The following is an 18,468-nucleotide window of genomic DNA, read 5'->3' as shown; positions in this document are numbered from 1 at the left end:
AGCCAGTATACTTACGGACATGCTCCCTTCTGCTGTGCAGAATGCAATCCTGCGCTTTCAGACTCTTCTGGACACTGATGGGCGCCATATTGACCCCCTTTTGTAGCAGTAATGGTACAGGTATGGAATGGTATGTTCAAATGTGTGTGAATTACTAATGGTTCAAATGGCTCTGAGCACTATGGGACTTAACATCTGAGATCATCAGTCTCCTAGAACTTAGAACTACTTAAACCTAACACACCTAGGGATATCACACACATCCATGCCCGAGGCAGGATTCGAACCTGCGACCGGAGCGGTCGCGCGGTTCCAGACTAAAGCGTCTAGAACCGCTCGGCCACACCGGCCGGCAATTCCTGAGGGACCAAACTGCTGAGGTCATCGGTCACTAGACTTACACACTACTTAAAGTAATGTAAACTAACTTATGCTAAGAACAACACACACACTCATGCCCGAGGGAGAACTCGAACCTCCGGCGGTAGGGGCCGTACAGTCCGTGACATGGAGCCTCAAACCGCGCGGCCACTCCGCATGGCATGGAATGGTATGCTGTACTGTAGAGCAGCATATTAAAAGTTTTTCATTTGAATTGATTCTGCATTATTTCTCTTCCCCAATGTTCTTGACACTAATGTTACCAAGTTTGGTACTCGTACAATAATTAGTTTTCGTGTTATAACGTGTTAAATAGGCAAAGTTTAATTATAACGACCCGGTACATCTGCAGTCTCAAAAAAATGAGGCGCATCCAATGACACAATAATATTTTCGATATCCTTAAAACCACAGATGTTAATAATTTACAGTGACGAAATAGTTTCACATTGAACTTCTGAATCAACAACTTTTATTAAACACTTCATGCTATTTCAGCAAACGCTATCTCAGATGATAGCATTGCATTACAGCTATCTTCACTGAAAGCTACATATCTGTACCTATTTCAGTTATTGATTTATTCCGTGTTTAGATCTTTTTCATTATGCAAATATCTGTCAGAAGATCATATTCTCCACAATAATAGAGCGAACAGCAGGTGTACCTCATATCTTGTCACACTTGTGCAGTTATTTAATGAACATGTTACTATTTCTGCCAGATAGTTATTTAACTATTGATTGCAACTGCTAATACAAAATCGTGGTTGTTTAAGAAGTGGTCAATCACATATGTTAGCTGACAGCACTATTGTAAAGAGTGCCAAAAGCCGCTTCTGTCAAGCAGATATAAATATTTGTTTAAACAATATTTAACTATAATTTGTGTTCATTTAACTTCAGCACAGTTGCACATGAATATTAGCTTACTGATGCATGAAAACACTATTATTTATGTATGCTGTAAATGATCAGAGTGTGACCAAATGTTTATAACATTTGTTTATTTAAATACTGTGAATGTGAATGTGTGTGAAATCTTATGGGACTTAACTGCTAAGGTCATCAGTCCCTAAGCTTACACACTACTTAACCTAAATTATCCTAAGGACAAACACACACACCCATGCCCGAGGGAGGACTCGAACCTCCGCCGGGACCAGCCGCACAATCCATGAATGCAGCGCCTAAGACCACTCGGCTAATCCCGCGCGGCATTTAAATACTGTTGGCCGTGGACAGTGCTCAAGTTGAGTCAGATCATGTCTGTAGAACATAAGAACGATGTGTTTTGGTGGGGACAGCCTTCAGCCAATGGAGAAACAATGTTCAGACACTGCTGAAGTCAAGTGCAGACGGACATTGTTCGAGTGGTGCGCCCGGAAGAGCTTGGGGTCACTTTTATGTTCGTTCTGGAAGAAGGCAGACCTACCTGTGGTAACGTGCTTGATTCGGCCGTATGTGATAGATTTATGGTGGTGGTTGGTTGGTTGGTTGGTTTGGGGAAGACCAGACAGCTTGGTCATCGGTCTCATCGGATTAGGGAAGGATGGGGAAGGAAGTCGGCCGTGCCCTTTCAGAGGAACCATCCCGGCATTTGCCTGGAGTGATTAAGGGAAATCACGGAAAACCTAAATCAGGATGGCCGGACGCGGGATTGAACCGTCGTCCTTCCGAATGCGAGTCCAGTGTCTAACCACTGCGCCACCTCGCTCGGTTTTTATGGTGGTGAACAGCCGCTACCACACTTTAACTTTTGAAGGCATTTTTACGTATGTTTTTGAAGAAGGTAGACCTGCCAGTGATATAGTACATTATTTCCGTCGAGTGGGTGAACGGTCGCTACAATACTATAACTTTGGATGGGCTTGGTTTTTACGGGGTCTGAATGTGCTCCAGTGCAGAACTCTTAATTTTTTTCGATTGCATTACGGAACTGAGAATAGACAGAGTATGTGTTTCTGCTGGTTCTCTCTTGTGTGCCACTGTGTAAATTATCGTACTGAACTCTGAATTATTTTGATTTGGCGGATGTTTCGTGTACTGTGATCGAGAAATGGATTTAGTTTTTCGCGCGGCTTGGATGAATGTTTAGCTCGCGGATTCTGCCACCATCCTCGTAACGCTCTCAACGCAACTTTACTTTTAATTCTGGATTTAATTTATCACAAGTACATAAAATGCCTTCCGCAGAGATAAACACTGTAGAAATAGCTAAAACATTAAAACAGTGTAACCTATTGTTGATTATGCGCATTATTATGTGCACCAATTAAATTCGTCATTGGAACACACTGCTTCACAAAATCAGTCGGCTAGGGCGTTCTTTTTAAATTTGTCAGATTTTTCAGTCTATTCTTCAAGGTCGTCGGAAAGATTTTCCGCATTAGAGGCACTGGGCGTCACGAAGGTTTCCTTGTGGACAGCTACTAGGTAAAATTTTAAATTACGGACTGTTAATGGTGTGTGTGAAAGTAAATCCTTGATGCTGGAATGTTAATCGGTGCTAGAAAAATCTGCGTACGATCAAATTTGTTCTCAAGCAGCTGTGCTCCACTGCAGTTAACAAGATGAAGAATTCCTCTTTTGGCTAGCGTTTTTCCAAGAAGTAAAACCTCATGTGGCTGTCATGTACAGTCAGTTTGAGGCAAGATCTGTCATTGCTGTGAAAGTAAAAAGTCAGTACTCCTTTTCATACAGGTTCCACTGCTTTAAAAGTCCATGCGCCACTCCCACACTGATAAATAAAACTGATAATGCAGTCTAATTGTAAATTTTCCGTTTGAGACAAATCAGAGGCTTGGTGTGGAATACTTTCTTTTGTTTACCTGAAGGCCGTGTTTACTCTTTTTATTTCTTGCGCTCTTCATCCAGTCATTGTCTACGGCTACTATAAACACGAAAGCTGATTCTATTACTTCATTGTAATTATTGATATTTTTTATATGTGCCGATTATAAGTAATTTTAATAATATTATTGACTTAAGGTGTTCTTGCAAACTTGTTCTATGAAGGACTTCTGCACTTATGCTAAACAATGCGATGCAATTGGGAAGAGAAAGGTTCTTCTGCAATTATCCGCTAACATATATTCCTTCCTTGTTTTCGCAGTTTAGGTGTCTAAAGACTTCTCTGGGACTGCTGGTGACGGTTTTGGGAATATAAAGTCCACATGCGTAACTCCTCTTTATGTTCTAAAGTTCTCATAACCCTTATAAAGTGTAATGGAGGCCGTAGCTTTATACTAACGTACGTTGAATAAAGCAAACATTGAACTCTACTATTAGGTCCAGAGGACAGCGCGTTGCCGACTGGCGACCGTGTCATCTAATACCACATGGCGTCTTTCGGATGAAACATGGAAGGGCATGGGATCAACACGTCGCTCTCTTGGCTTCTGTCGGCTTTCCAGACCTCTGGAGCATAGATTTCTCATTCAGTAGCTCTCTCAGTTGCTCAGCTGACTTGACGAGACTGAGTGGATCTCGTTTCATTTCTTGCGATAAGGAAAAATCTCTGACATTATCAGGAATGGAGATGGGTCCTCTGTATGGCAGCTGGACGCGATGACGACTTAGCAACGATGGTGGGAGTGGACTGAAGAAAATGGACGTAAAATCTTGATGGTTGCTTCCTCGGGATGTTGGTAAGATTACATATTCAGAGCGATTTTGCTAAATGTGTAAAAAAATGCAGAAAAAGATCCTTAGAGGACAAGGAGTAAAAAAGGTTGTATGGACATATGACCAGAAATGTATTCCACGGGAGGCACTACCTTTGGAGGTGGAGATGGAAGATCTTTGACAGGTACACTGTAGTGTAAGCACCAGGCAGGTGGCTCGCTAGCGTGAGGTAAGCCAGACGACCGTGTGGAACATTCTCCAAAACAACTGCTACTACACTATCACGTTTTCGGGCGTTATATCGTACAGACTTCCCGCGACGGCGATGGCTTTGTCGCTAATTTGTCGCTAATTTTTCGTACAGCCCTCCACTGTGCTGGGATTTCTGTGTCCCTCCTAGTCACAGATGACGCTACCTTAACAAGGGCAGTGTCCTTAACCTCTCCAACACCCAAGTGTGGACTACCAAAAATCCCTATGGCTTGGTGGCAGTGAACCATCGGCACCGTTTGGCCTCAATATGCCGGCGGAGATTATTGACGATTGCCTCGGGAAATCAACGATTCTTGCAGAAAGCTTCACAGGCTATCTGCCAGACCGTGACTGTTCATGGATATTTCCGATCAGTTTCACGGTAGAATCCAAGCTGTATAAATGAGTAAAGAAGCAATAAATACGTTTTGTATCCTCACATAGATCCGCCTCCGCTGCTGTCCGCGTCCCTCATCTTTGACAGAGAAACCAGTTCACACGAGCAACCAAATATTTTCCTATTACCATGCCTAGTGAATACTGTGATGGTCAATCTAACTTTCGTGCTGAGGACATCACGAGATTGTCTACAGACAATTAACTGGCGAGGATCAATCATGAAAACAATACCCAAGAAATAGTGAAGTTTCCCAGTTACCTCAGTCTCTGATAATTGGCTGTGAAACCGCTGCACCAACAGAGGGCGCCTACATCAAGATGACGAGTGGCTGGCCTTAGCCAGAGTGATGCAAATCCTGGGAGAGTGCGGTCGCCAGGTACTCGGCTCCGTGTTGGGCTTCCGCCTGCCAAAACAAGTCTGGGTTGCTTTCTTGTTGCCTGCGCATAAGCTCTCTGGGGATTTCCTACGCGGCACACGTGACGTCCAGCTCCAAGACTGCCGCAATTGGAGTCGCAGAATGACAGTACGGTACACTGTGTCCAGAGTTCTCCACCATCATCATCAGGGAGTGAATGGTAACAGCTGAACAATTTTTTCCCAACACTCAATTAAAGGATGATTTTGCTAAACGAGGAAAACTCGCAAGAAGCGATTCCTGATAGGATAAGGATTGAAAAAAATCGTATGGAAATATGACCGCAGATGCGTTCCAAGGCAGATACACCCAACTGAAGGTGGAGATGAAATATCACCGACTGTGTGGGTATCAATGATCGAAAGTAGAGACGGCAAAACGTCAGGCAGTTGGGAATGTTCTGTCTGTACTAGTGGTTTTTGCTGCTCACTCAAGAGAGCAGTGAGCTGGAGCACCATCATGTAGTAGCCACATTACCCTAACTATCACCAAAGGTACGTCTACCTGCAGAGGAGGTAGGGTCACTGGCTGGAAGTATATGAGGACTTGCTGCAAAATAATGCCTTCAATTTTTTATGTGAAAACTCTTAAAGCTGTTTAAATAAAATAAACGTTATTAACATTCTATGTGTTTGTTCTTCATGTCAACACATTTTCAGCCCTCTGCCATTAGAGAGCTCCGAATTGTAGCGTGTAAAATGGCTGTGGTTCAAATGGCTCTGAGCACTATGGTACTTAACTTCTGAGGTCATCAGTCCCCTAGAACTTAGAACTACTTAAACCTAACTAACCTAAGGACATCACACACATCCATGCCCGAGGCAGGATTCGAACCTGCGACCGTAGCGGTCGCGCGGTTCCAGACTGTAGCGCCTAGAACCGCTCGGCCACTCCGGCCGGCCGTTCATCATATGGAGGCCCCGTTCGCTTATCGTTCCCGCGACAGCCTTACTCCCAGAGCGCCGCGACTCCCTTCCATCTTCCGACACAGAGAGACGAACGAGCAAACAACGTTCACCTAAAAGGCGCAAGAGGAGGTGCCATACGGTCTCGGAACGAGACGGATCACCTCCCCTGATGCTCCAGAGGCCATCCGACTCGACGAGACCACAGAGAACCTGCACGACGACACGAATGACGACAACACGACGCCGACTCTGGCTGTGTCGGTGCCTTCTGTACTGGCTCGCCCAGGTGCTCCTGAACCAATGGACTCCATCGTTGTGACTGCCGCTGAGACGTCCTCTGCCCCTACGACCGAAGTAGAACGTACGAACATCACTACGACAGCGCCTTCAATGGCGTGGAGTGTCGAAATCGACGAAGGCCCGGACCACACGCTGGGGACAGAGTTACACCAGACGGAAGCCTAGTTACGCCGCTGATAACGCCGCCAGGTGGCGTACGGCATGACTCGACGTTGCCTCGCCCCTCTCCACCCTTCGCTGGTGGAGTTCCCCTCTACGGTAGGGTACGGCTCTAAGCCCGCCGACTAGCGACGATCAACACTAATACCATTAGCTCCCCGTGAAACTTCAACTACTGCCAGAGATGACATGGGCATCGGACGTCGATATCGCAATACTACAGGAAGGACACTTGGCCACACTTCCAGACGTCGCGGGATGTAAAACTTATCCTTCTCCTGGTGACCACCTGGGACGCGGCGTAACCATCTACCTCCGAGAAGGCATTCCAGTGGATGATATCACATACCTTACATCTGCTAGAGGCATGGCCGTCACCGTCATGGGGACGCGTATTGTCAACATTTACGCTCCGTCAGTCTCCACCCGCAGACGCGACAGGGCACTCTCCTATTCAGAAGAAATCGCCCCTTTGTTTCTTGGACGCCTTGACTATTACTTGCTTGGGGGTGATTTCAATTGTGTTCTGCACCCTAAGGATCAAATGCCCCACTACAACACCTGTCAAGAACTGCGTCTTGTCGTCCGTGATCTATTGCTCCGCGACACTTGGGAAGTTCGGCACGGCGACGCGCCTGGATCAAACTACCAGACGAGTCACTCCGCGAGCCGCCTTGATAGGATTTACGTCTCTCGGGGACTCATACCTGCAGTCCAAGGTGCAGAACTGTGGCCCTTGGCTTTTTCGGACCACTGTGCCTACATATGCAACATTCTCCTCCCCCAGCAGATGGTCTGGTGCAGTCGTGCACCGTGGAAGCTAAACACCTCCCATCTTCAAGATCCCGATTGTCTTCAACGAGTTACCGAGACATGGGCCACGTGTGAACGTTGCTTACCTAAGTACTCCACGACCTTGACTTCGTGGCTGGAATGTGCCAAGCCTGCCATTCGACGTACCTTGATTCAGTATGGCAAGGAAGTAGCTGCGTGGCGCCGGCACACTACCGCCGTTCTCCGCCGCCTGGACTTCCAGCCACCCACCCCTGACACCCAGAGGGAACGCAGCAGGATTAAGTCACAAATTGTAACGTTGACACGCCATAGACTGCAGGGGGCGATGGTGAAAACCCGATGTCAAGATTCGGCGGAACAAGAACATCCCACCATGCAATATATTACCTCCGATAGGTAACACCGGCGGCAACAACTCATCACCTAGATCTACACCTGTTGCGCCCAGCCAGGCCGAAGTCGTCAGTGCCTTTGTAGACCGCTACCGCACAATGTACCAGGAGGAGACTACCAACAACCACACGTAACTCGCACCCTCGCCAGCGACAAAGCGGACGAGCTGATGGAGCCAGTTAGGAGTGACGAAGTCCACTATGCAATCAACATGAGGAACGCCGTACCGTCGTCCTTTGTCACGGGAATTATTATACCCATCCACAAACCGACACCGGGTGTGACGACAGCACATTACCGTCCCCTGAGTCTGCTTAACGCAGACTATAAAATTTTTACACGCCTACTGGCTGGCAAGGTCATGCCTAGCATTCTATCCCCGCAACAGACAACTCCGGGTGGCTCAGTTAATATACAAACGGCCACAGGAGAATGTCGCGATTTAATAGCACTGGCAGCGGCGTGCACACTCCGCGCCGCGATGGATGCCGTTGAGTTTGACAGCGCATTCGCAAGGTGCAGCATCATTTTCTGTTCTCAGTGATGAGCCGAATGGGTTTCCCACCAGCTTTTATCGCTGTTATCCGGCGCCTGTACCGAATCGCTGATTCAGGTCAATGGCTGTGTGGCGGGACCAGTGACGATCCGGCGTTCCGTAAGGCAAGGCTGCCCACTTTCGACCCTACTCTATGCCATAAGCCTGAAGCCACTCATCGGGAGTCTGACGAGCCACCTTTCTGGTCTCACTTTGCGACAGCACAGTTTTCGATGTCGTGTGTATGTGGACGACTTCCTCCTCTTGGTCCGCTCACGGAATGAAACACAAATGGCGCTTGATTTGATATCAAGGTACGGAACTGCAGGGGGCCGTAACATGAATGTGGCTAAATCCCCGGCGATGTCCATTGGACGCGGTCTCTTACACAACGACTTAGCACCTTTCCCGTGTGCACAGAAACTACGGTACCTAGGTATCATTTTCACCTCCACCGTGCGCCGTTCCGCTGCCATCAATTTTCGGCGTGCACTCCAAATTATCCGCACAGCGATGTGACAAAATCTCGTCGTCCGACTCGATTATTTACAACGTGTCTAATACCTCAATCAACATGTGGCGTCCAGAATGGTCCATATCGCACAGGTCCTCCCGCTGCCATCAAGTATTGGGCGCAGCCTCCAGGCTGCTTTCAGATACTTTCTTACGGCCGGTACGCTCTTTAAGATCCGCCACAAAACTCTCACCCTTCCCCCGCGAGCGGGAGGCCTCGGCCTTGTCAATGTGCGACTCCGAGCGGCGTCCTTGTACTTGTCCACCGTGCACAAGCTGTGGAACGTGGGCACCTCCCTTACGCGCAGCTTGCTGGAAATTCTTATGCTCGCGACTAGAACACCACCAGTACCGGTAGGACACATCAAGCACCATCTGACGCACATTTCTGATTTCATCGTCGACTTCAGTTATGCTCACACACACTTACCGACCACGCGTTCTCCTCTACCTAAAATATTTTTACACCCCACTGCTTCGTTACATATGCAGCAACAAAATCGAACTCAGACATCAATCCAAGCAGTGGCCTACAGTTTGGCGTCATATCCACCAGCCTTTTCTTCCCTCCAACGTCCGGGCAACATGGTATCACGTCTCAAGTGGAAAATTCGCCACAAATCAACGTCTTCAAGCCATCGGACTAACGGACTAGCTGCTTTGTTTTCTGACCCACCCTTTGATTGCTTGTGGTGGGTCGTTATATGCCACTTGGCCGCTGTGACTGGGTTCAGGGCCCGGACTGGCTGTTAAGACACCACACCGGTTCCCGACCCCACTCTCACCGTTGCCCATGTCCCGCCACTTGGAGGCGGGCTCTCTATTTTTCTAGTATGTACAATTACTATTTCTTGTGGTGGAGCATTTTAAAAACGTTACAAATAATATAATGGAATGGAAAGTGAAATACAAATAAATTTGGTATTCAAGAAGAATTAAAGAGAAGATAGGAAAGTATGTAGAATAAGAAGTTCCCACCACCTTGTGTGTGGGTGGCGGCCAGGGTCTTGGAATGACCTTCAAGACTCTGCCCGCCACTCACAGTTCCCTTTCTATGACTACCATACTTAAGCCTACATAATATCAAGGAAGGAAAAACAGTGCTTAATATTAATTAATAATTTGTACAGTTGTGCAGTTGACTTTCATGTGTTGTAACATGTGCACTTCTTTTTTGACTACTCAGGAGTACTTGTTGCCACTTTAGATTATTTGTCTGTATTAACTGGTATTGGGTTGACAGTGACCAGGAAGATATGCACAAGAAGGATATGCACCTCCTGGCTTCGCGGGCAACCCAGCCTGGACGGTGGTTTTCCCCGATTTACATTAAAGTATCCGTCGGGTTGGGTCCAGCTAAGGGGAACGGACTCTCCGCTTTGTTCCATTTGTCACCTCATGGATGACGATGTCCACCAACTGACTTGTGCCGCCACCAGTGACGTCTGGGAAATTGGCCGACAGCTCGTTGCCTGTTACCTCCGCGTTCAGCCGAATTCGATTGACCCATAAACTTTTATCCATCCTGAAGATACTTATTTACCCGGCACCAAAAATCATGCGATTGTACGGGTCAAGGGATGGACGATCACTACATGTATAACGATGGAGACAAATCACGCCTTGACTTCTGGCAGTACTTACAAACCACCCACAGTGAAGTTGAGAACCGACCGCGCTAACGAGCCTTCTTCGCCAATTACCTACACGCGATATTTACGTCAACCCCGCTCAGCTGGATGGTGCCAGCCGCCGGCAACACTCCCGCCACCCCTGCTGACATCTGAGACTCTCCGCGCTACTTTCTATATCATAGCCCACAGTGGAGTAGATGCATGGACACGCACTTCCTTTCTTTTATGCACTATACTAGAACACGCTGGTTATTCTCCCAACTCTACTGTCTATTGCTTCACACCTCTTAGCTTACATCAGTATTATTGTTATTATTTTTTCCTACACCTTGTTAATAAAAAAAATTGCTCGCTTTGTTCGAGTATAATGTCTCGTTTTATTTACGCCGGAAGGATGGCATTTCTGTTGTGTTTAAGCATGTACCAATAAAGATATTTTGTTTATTTACCCCTTTCCTGGTAATAAAAAAAACTACTTTGAGGGAGTGATTCAGCGATGGGAGGGGGGAGGCGTCGCGACCAGGCCTCGGGTTTCGACACCCTCATTCTGCCAACGGCCTTGTCGAAGAGGGCGGAGCAGCGGACAGAGGTTCAGCGCACTCTCTCGTCCTTCTACATCTACACTCCTGGAAATGGAAAAAAGAACACATTGACACCGGTGTGTCAGACCCACCATACTTGCTCCGGACACTGCGAGAGGGCTGTACAAGCAATGATCACACGCACGGCACAGCGGACACACCATGAACCGCGGTGTTGGCCGTCGAATGGCGCTAGCTGCGCAGCATTTGTGCACCGCCGCCGTCAGTGTCAGCCAGTTTGCCGTGGCATACGGAGCTCCATCGCAGTCTTTAACACTGGTAGCATGCCGCGACAGCGTGGACGTGAACCGTATGTGCAGTTGACGGACTTTGAGCGAGGGCGTATAGTGGGCATGCGGGAGGCCGGGTGGACGTACCGCCGAATTGCTCAACACGCGGGGCGTGAGGTCTCCACAGTGCATCGATGTTGTCGCCAGTGGTCGGCGGAAGGTGCACGTGCCCGTCGACCTGGGACCGGACCGCAGCGACGCACGGATGCACGCCAAGACCGTAGGATCCTACGCAGTGCCGTAGGGGACCGCACCGCCACTTCCCAGCAAATTAGGGACACTGTTGCTCCTGGGGTATCGGCGAGGACCATTCGCAACCGTCTCCATGAAGCTGGGCTACGGTCCCGCACACCGTTAGGCCGTCTTCCGCTCACGCCCCAACATCGTGCAGCCCTCCTCCAGTGGTGTCGCGACAGGCGTGAATGGAGGGACGAATGGAGACGTGTCGTCTTCAGCGATGAGAGTCGCTTCTGCCTTGGTGCCAATGATGGTCGTATGCGCGTTTGGCGCCGTGCAGGTGAGCGCCACAATCAGGACTGCATACGACCGAGGCACACAGGGCCAACACCCGGCATCATGGTGTGGGGAGCGATCTCCTACACTGGCCGTACACCACTGGTGATCGTCGAGGGGACACTGAATAGTGCACGGTACATCCAAACCGTCATCGAACCCATCGTTCTACCAATCCTAGACCGGCAAGGGAACTTGCTGTTCCAACAGGACAATGCACGTCCGCATGTATCCCGTGCCGCTCATCGTGCTCTAGAAGGTGTAAGTCAACTACCCTGGCCAGCAAGATCTCCGGATCTGTCCCCCATTGAGCATGTTTGGGACTGGATGAAGCGTCGTTTCACGCGGTCTGCACGTCCAGCACGAACGCTGGTCCAACTGAGGCGCCAGGTGGAAATGGGCATGGCAAGCCGTTCCACAGGACTACATCCAGCATCTCTACGATCGTCTCCATGGGAGAATAGCAGCCTGCATTGCTGCGAAAGGTGGATATACACTGTACTAGTGCCGACATTGTGCATGCTCTGTTGCCTGTGTCTATGTGCCTGTGGTTCTGTCAGTGTGATCATGTGATGTATCTGACCCCAGGAATGTGTCAATAAAGTTTCCCCTTCCTGGGACAATGAATTCACGGTGTTCTTATTTCAATTTCCAGGAGTGTACATTTACATGGATACTCAACAAATCACATTTAAGTTCCTGGCAGAGGGTTTATCTAACCACCTTCACAATTCTCTATTACTCCAGTCTCGTATAGCGTGCGGAAAGAACGAACACGTATATCTTGCCGTACGAGCTCTGATTTTCCTTTTTTATCGTGGTGATCGTTTCTCCCCATGTAGGTCGATGTCAACAAAATATTTTCGCATTCGGAGGAGTAGGTTGGTGGTTGGAATTTCGTGAGAAGATTCCGTCGCAACGAAAAACGCCTTTCTTTTAATGATGCCCAGCTCAAATTCTGTGTCATTGCAGTGACACTCTCTCCCGTATTTCGCGATGATACGAAACGTGCTGCCTTTCTTTGAACTTTTCGATGTACTCCGTCAGTCCTATCTGGTTAAGGATCCCACACCGCGCAGCAGTATTCTAAAAGAGGACGGAGAACCGTAGTGTAGGCAGTTTCTTTAGTAGATCTCTTACATTTTCTGTGTCCTGCCAATAAAATGCAGTCTCTGGTTAGTCTTCCCCACAACATTTTCTGTGTGTTCCTTCCCATTTAAGTTGTTCGTAATAGTAATTCCTAGGTATTTAGTTGAATTTACGGCCTTTAGATTTGACTGATTTATCGTGTAACCGAAGTTTAACGAATTCCTTTCAGCACTCATGTGGATAACTTCACACTTTCAACTGACATTTCTCGCACCATTCAGATTTCTAAATCGTTTTGCAATTAGTTTTGATCTTCTGATGACTTTATTAGTCGATAAACGACAGCGTCATCTGCAAACAACCTAAGACGGCTGCTCAGATTGTCTCTCAAATCGTTTATATAGATAAGGAACAGCAAAGGGCCTATATCAGCACCTTGGGGAACGACAGAAATCACTTATGTTTTACTCGATGACTTTCCGTCAATTACTACGAACTGTGATCTCTCTGACAGGAAATCACAAATCCAGTCACATATCTGAGACGATATTCCATAAGTACGCAATTTCACTACAAGCCGCTTGTATGGTAAAGTTTCAAAAGCCTTCCGGAAGTCCAGAAATACGGAATCAATCTTAAATCCCTTGTCAATAGCACTTAACACTACATGCGAATGAAGAGCTAGTTGTGTTTCACAAGATCGATGTTTTCTAATGTCGTATTGAATGTGTGTCAATAGACTGTTTTCTTCGAGGTAATTCATAAAGTTCGAACACTATATATGTTCCAAAATCCTGATACATATCGACGTTAATGATATGGGCCTCGAATTAAGTGGATTACTCCTGCTATCTTTCTTGAATATTGGTGTGACCTGTGCATCTTTCCAGTCTTTCGGTACGGATCTTTCGTCGAGCGAACGGTTGTATATGATTGTTAAGTATGGAGCTAATGCATCAACATACTCTGAAAAGAGCCTAATTGGTATACAGTCTGGACCAGAAGACTTGCTTTTATTAAGTGACTTAAGTTGCTTCACTACTCCGAGGAATTTACTTCTATGTTATTCATGTTGGCAGCTGTTCTTGATTTGATTGGTTCAAATGGCTCTGAACACTATGGGACTTAACTGCTGAGGTCAGCAGCACTCTAGAACTTAGAACTACTTTAACCTAACTAACCTAAGGACATCACAAACATCCATGCCCGAGGCAGGATTCGATCCTGCGACCATAACGGTCGCGCGGTTCCAGACTGTAGCGACTAGAACCGCTCAGCCACTCCGGCCGGCCTCTTGATTTGAATTCTGGGATAATTACTTAGTCCTCTTTTGTGAAGGCATTTCGGAAGGCTGTGTTTAGTAACTCTGCTTTGGCAGCACTGTCTTCGATAGTATCTCCACTGCTATCGCGCAGAGAAGCCATTGATTATTTCTTGACGCCAACATACTTCACGTACGACCTGAGTCTCTTTGGATTTTCTTCTTTGGAGTGGGAAACTGCCTCTAAAGGCAGCAATGATCAACGGCATGAGGATGCAGAAGACAATGGAAACCACTGCATTAAAGACACATAACGTGTATCCACAGGACATGCTGCCTGTAATTGAAAAAAGTGTCAAGATGATCCCTCCCTTTGACAAAAGATTCCGGAATAATCCCCATTCGGATCTCCGGGAGGGGCACCCAAGGGAGAGGTGGCCATGAGAAAAAGATTGAATAATCAACGAAAGAATGAGTCGGGGCGTGGAATGTCAGAAAGTTGAATGTGGTAGGGAAGCTAGAAAATCTGAAAAGCGAAATGCAAAAGCTCAGTCTAGATATAGTATTGGTCAGTGAAGTTAAAGGGAAAGAAGACAAGGATTTCTCGTCAGATGAGTATAGGATAATATCAGCAGCAGCAGAAAATGGTATGACGGGTGTAGGATTCGTTATGAATAGGAAGATAGGGTAGAGAGTGTGTTAAAGTGAACAGTTCAGTGATAGGATTGTTCTTGTCAGAATAGACAGCAAACCAACACCGACGACGATAGTTCAGGTATACATGCCAACATTGCAAGCTAAATATGAAGAGACAGAAAAAGTATATGAGGATAACGAAAGGGTAATACACTACACAAAGGAGATGAAAATCTAATAGTCATGGGGAACTGGAATGCAGTTGCAGTGGAAGGATAGAAGAAAAGGTTGCAAGACAGTATGGGCTTGGGAGAAAGAATGAGAGAGGAGATAGACTAACTGAATTCTGTAACAAATCCCAGTTAGTAATAGCGAATACTCAGTTCAAGAATTGCAAGAGGAGGAGGTATACTTGGAAAAGACCGAGTGATAGGGGAAGATTTCAGTTAGATTACATCATGGTCAGATGGAGATTCCGAAATTAGATACTGGACTGTAGGGCATACCCAGGAGCAGATATAAACTCAGATTACAAAGTAGTAGTGATGAAGAGCAGGCTGAAGTTCAAGAGATTAGTCAGTAAGAATGAATACGCAAAGAAGTGGGACACAGAAGTACTATGCGATGACGAAACACAGCTGAAGTTTTGTAAGCTCAGTAGGCAGTACAATTGAAGAGGAATGGACATCTCTAAAAAGGGCAATCACAGAAAACCGTAGTTACAAAGAAAGTAACTGCGAAGAAACCATGGGTAACAGAAGAAATACTTTAGTTGATCGATGAAAGGAGGAAGTACAAAAATGTTCAGGGAAATTCAGGAATACAGAAATACAAGTCGCTGAACTATGAAACAAATAGGAAGTGCTGGGAAGCTAAGACGAATTGACTGCATGAAAAATGCGAAGAAATCGAAAATGAAATGATTGATTCAGCATACATGGAAGTCAAAACAACTTTCGGTGACACAAAAAGCAATGGTGGTAACTTAAAAGAGTGCAAGAATTGCACTGTTAAATGCAGAGGAGAGGGCGGAAAGGTGGAAACAGTACATTGAAGGCCTCTATGAGGGGGAAGATTTTTCAGATGTGATAAAAGAAGAAATAAGAGTCGATTTCTAGGAGACAGGGGATCCAATATTAGAATCGGAATTTAAGAGAGCGTTAGAAGACTTAAGATCAAATAAGGCAGAAGGAATAGATAATATTCCATCAGAATTTCTAAAATTATTGGGAAAAGTGGCAACAAAACGACTACTCACGTTGATGTGTAGAGTGTATGAGTATGGCGACATACCATCAGACTTTCGGAAAAACATCATCCACACAATTCCGAAGACTGCAAGAGCTGACAAGTGCGAGAATAATTTCACAATCAGCTTAACAGTTGATGCATCCAAGTTGCTGGCAAGAATTATATACAGAAGAATGGAAAAGAAGATTGAGGATGTGCTACATGACTATCAGCTGGGCTTTAGGAAAGGTAGGGGTACCAGGAAGGCAATTCTGATGTTGCGGTTGATAACGGAAGCAAGACTAAAGAAAAATCAAGACACGTTCATAGGATTTGTCGACCTGGAAAAAGCGTTCGACAATGTAAAATGGGGCAAGTTGCTCGGAATTCTGAGAAAAATAGGGGTAAGCTACAGGAAGAGAGGTAATATACAATATGTACAAGAGCCAAGAGGGAATAATGAGGGTAGAGGACCAAGAACGAAGTGTTCGGATTAAAAAGGATGTAATACAGGGATGTATTATTTCTCCCCGACTGTCCAATCTATACACTGAAAAAACAATGATGGAAATAAAAGAAAGCTTCATGATTGGAATAAAAATTCAAGGTGAAAGGATATCAATGGACGATTCGCTGATGACATTGCTACCTGAGTGAAAGTGAAGAAGAATTACATGATATGTTGAATGGACAGAACAATCTAATGAGTACAGAATATGGTTTGAGAGTAAATCGAAGAAAGACGTAAGTAATGAAAAGTAGCAGAAATGACAACAGCGAGAAACTTAACATCAGGATTGATGGTCACGAAGTAGATGAAGTTACGCAATTCTGTTACCTGGGCAGCAAACCAGTGACAGACGGAGCAGGGAGGACATCAAGAGGAAACTAGCCTTGGCACAAAGGGCATTTCTGACCAACAGAAGTCTACTAGTATCAAACATAGGCCTTAATCTGAGGGAAGAAATTTCTGAGAATGCAAGTCTGGAGCACAGCAGTGTATGGTAGTGAAACATGGACCGTGGGAAAACCGGAACAGAAAGAATGGAAGGATTTGATATGTAGTGCTACAGGCGAATGTTGAAAATTAGGTGGACTGACAAGGTAAGGAATGAGGAGGTTCTACGCAGAATCGGATATGTTGGAAACACTGACAAGAAGAAGGGACAGGACGTTAGGACACCTGTTAAGAGATCAGGGAATGACTTCGATGGTACTAGAGGGAGCTGTAGAGGGCAAAAACTGTGGAGGAAGACAGAGGTTGGAATACATCAAGCAAATAATTGAGGACGTAGGTTGCAAGTGCAACTCTGAGATGAAGAGGTTGGCACAGTAGAGGTCCGTATAAACCAGTCAGAAGATTGATGACCCCTGCCCCACATGCATATCTTCGGATCACTGTCGCGCGGTGTGGCTGTGTGTCCCATCCCCCCCACCTCCCCCCCTCCCCGCCCCTCCCCCGCGGGGCTGGAGAGGAGCGAAGTAGTGGAGGGGAACTGGCGTGGAGGCAGTGAGGAGAATGCACCAAGCCTGGCGAGACCGCTTACAAGGAAGTGTGCGCCATTTGGCGTGCTGCACGCCGGTGGTAGCTCCACGGGCTGTGGGGGGCCTGGCGGCATTTGCGGTAGTCACTACCCTGGTGGTCATGCCGTATTTTAGTTGCACGTTGGCCGACGGGCAGAATTGATTCTGGGGGCCTTCGGTTTGTTCATTAAAGCCATATTTGCGGAGAACGATGCCGATCTTCTGGAAGCGAACTCTGGATCCAAGCTCTGTAATTGCTTCCCGCTGCATGTATATTGCCAGGTTGGCTGAGGGCTGGCTTGAGGCTGTATTTTAAAAGACTACCTTCACCTACTTTGGCTCCAGCTATGCGCAATGTGATACGATTAACCTTGCATGTGAGCGACTTGTTTTACATTGATGTATTTATTTGTAATGCAATAGATGTAAATCTTGGTGTGTTCTAGTACTGCCCACGCGGACTGCTAAGATGAAGCTGTGGTTGGTTACGTGTCTGGACGGTTGTTCTGCTGGATGTATCAGATGTTATTTACTGCTGGAACTGTGGTAAACTGTAAGATACTGAAGCTTAATTTGCCTTGGTTTAAGTTTTGGAATTTGACTAGTAGCACGATGTGCAGCATTGTATGTCTTAGTGATGTTAATGGGTAACTTACTTAACATTTTACTGCAAATTTCTTATGCTTTCGCGTCAGCATATTAATTGCATTTTTTTGCATTTGTGAGCTCTTTCATTTTATTGAGGGTTCAAGATAGTAAGCCAAAGGTATTTCGGGCGATTGCTTAAATTTGTGTCAGTCCCAAGCATAATGGCCTGCTACAAGGTCTTGCTAATGAAAATTTAATAATTATAGTGGAGTTCAAAATTTGGCCTATCTCTCTGTGTAGTTAATGTGAGTTTTTCCTTCTGTACCTCCACTATTAAGTTTTTGTCTGCCATAATTGTATGTACTTGTTTTGTGAGGCTCCCTTATTTCGTCGATCGTCCATGCTTAGATCGCTGAGAGGGTCACGCTACTTAGTCCGCACACTT

This window comes from Schistocerca piceifrons, chromosome 3, assembly GCF_021461385.2.
Source record: "Schistocerca piceifrons isolate TAMUIC-IGC-003096 chromosome 3, iqSchPice1.1, whole genome shotgun sequence".
In the NCBI taxonomy this organism is placed as follows: domain Eukaryota; kingdom Metazoa; phylum Arthropoda; class Insecta; order Orthoptera; family Acrididae; genus Schistocerca; species Schistocerca piceifrons.
Note: the sequence above shows the minus strand (reverse complement) of the source record.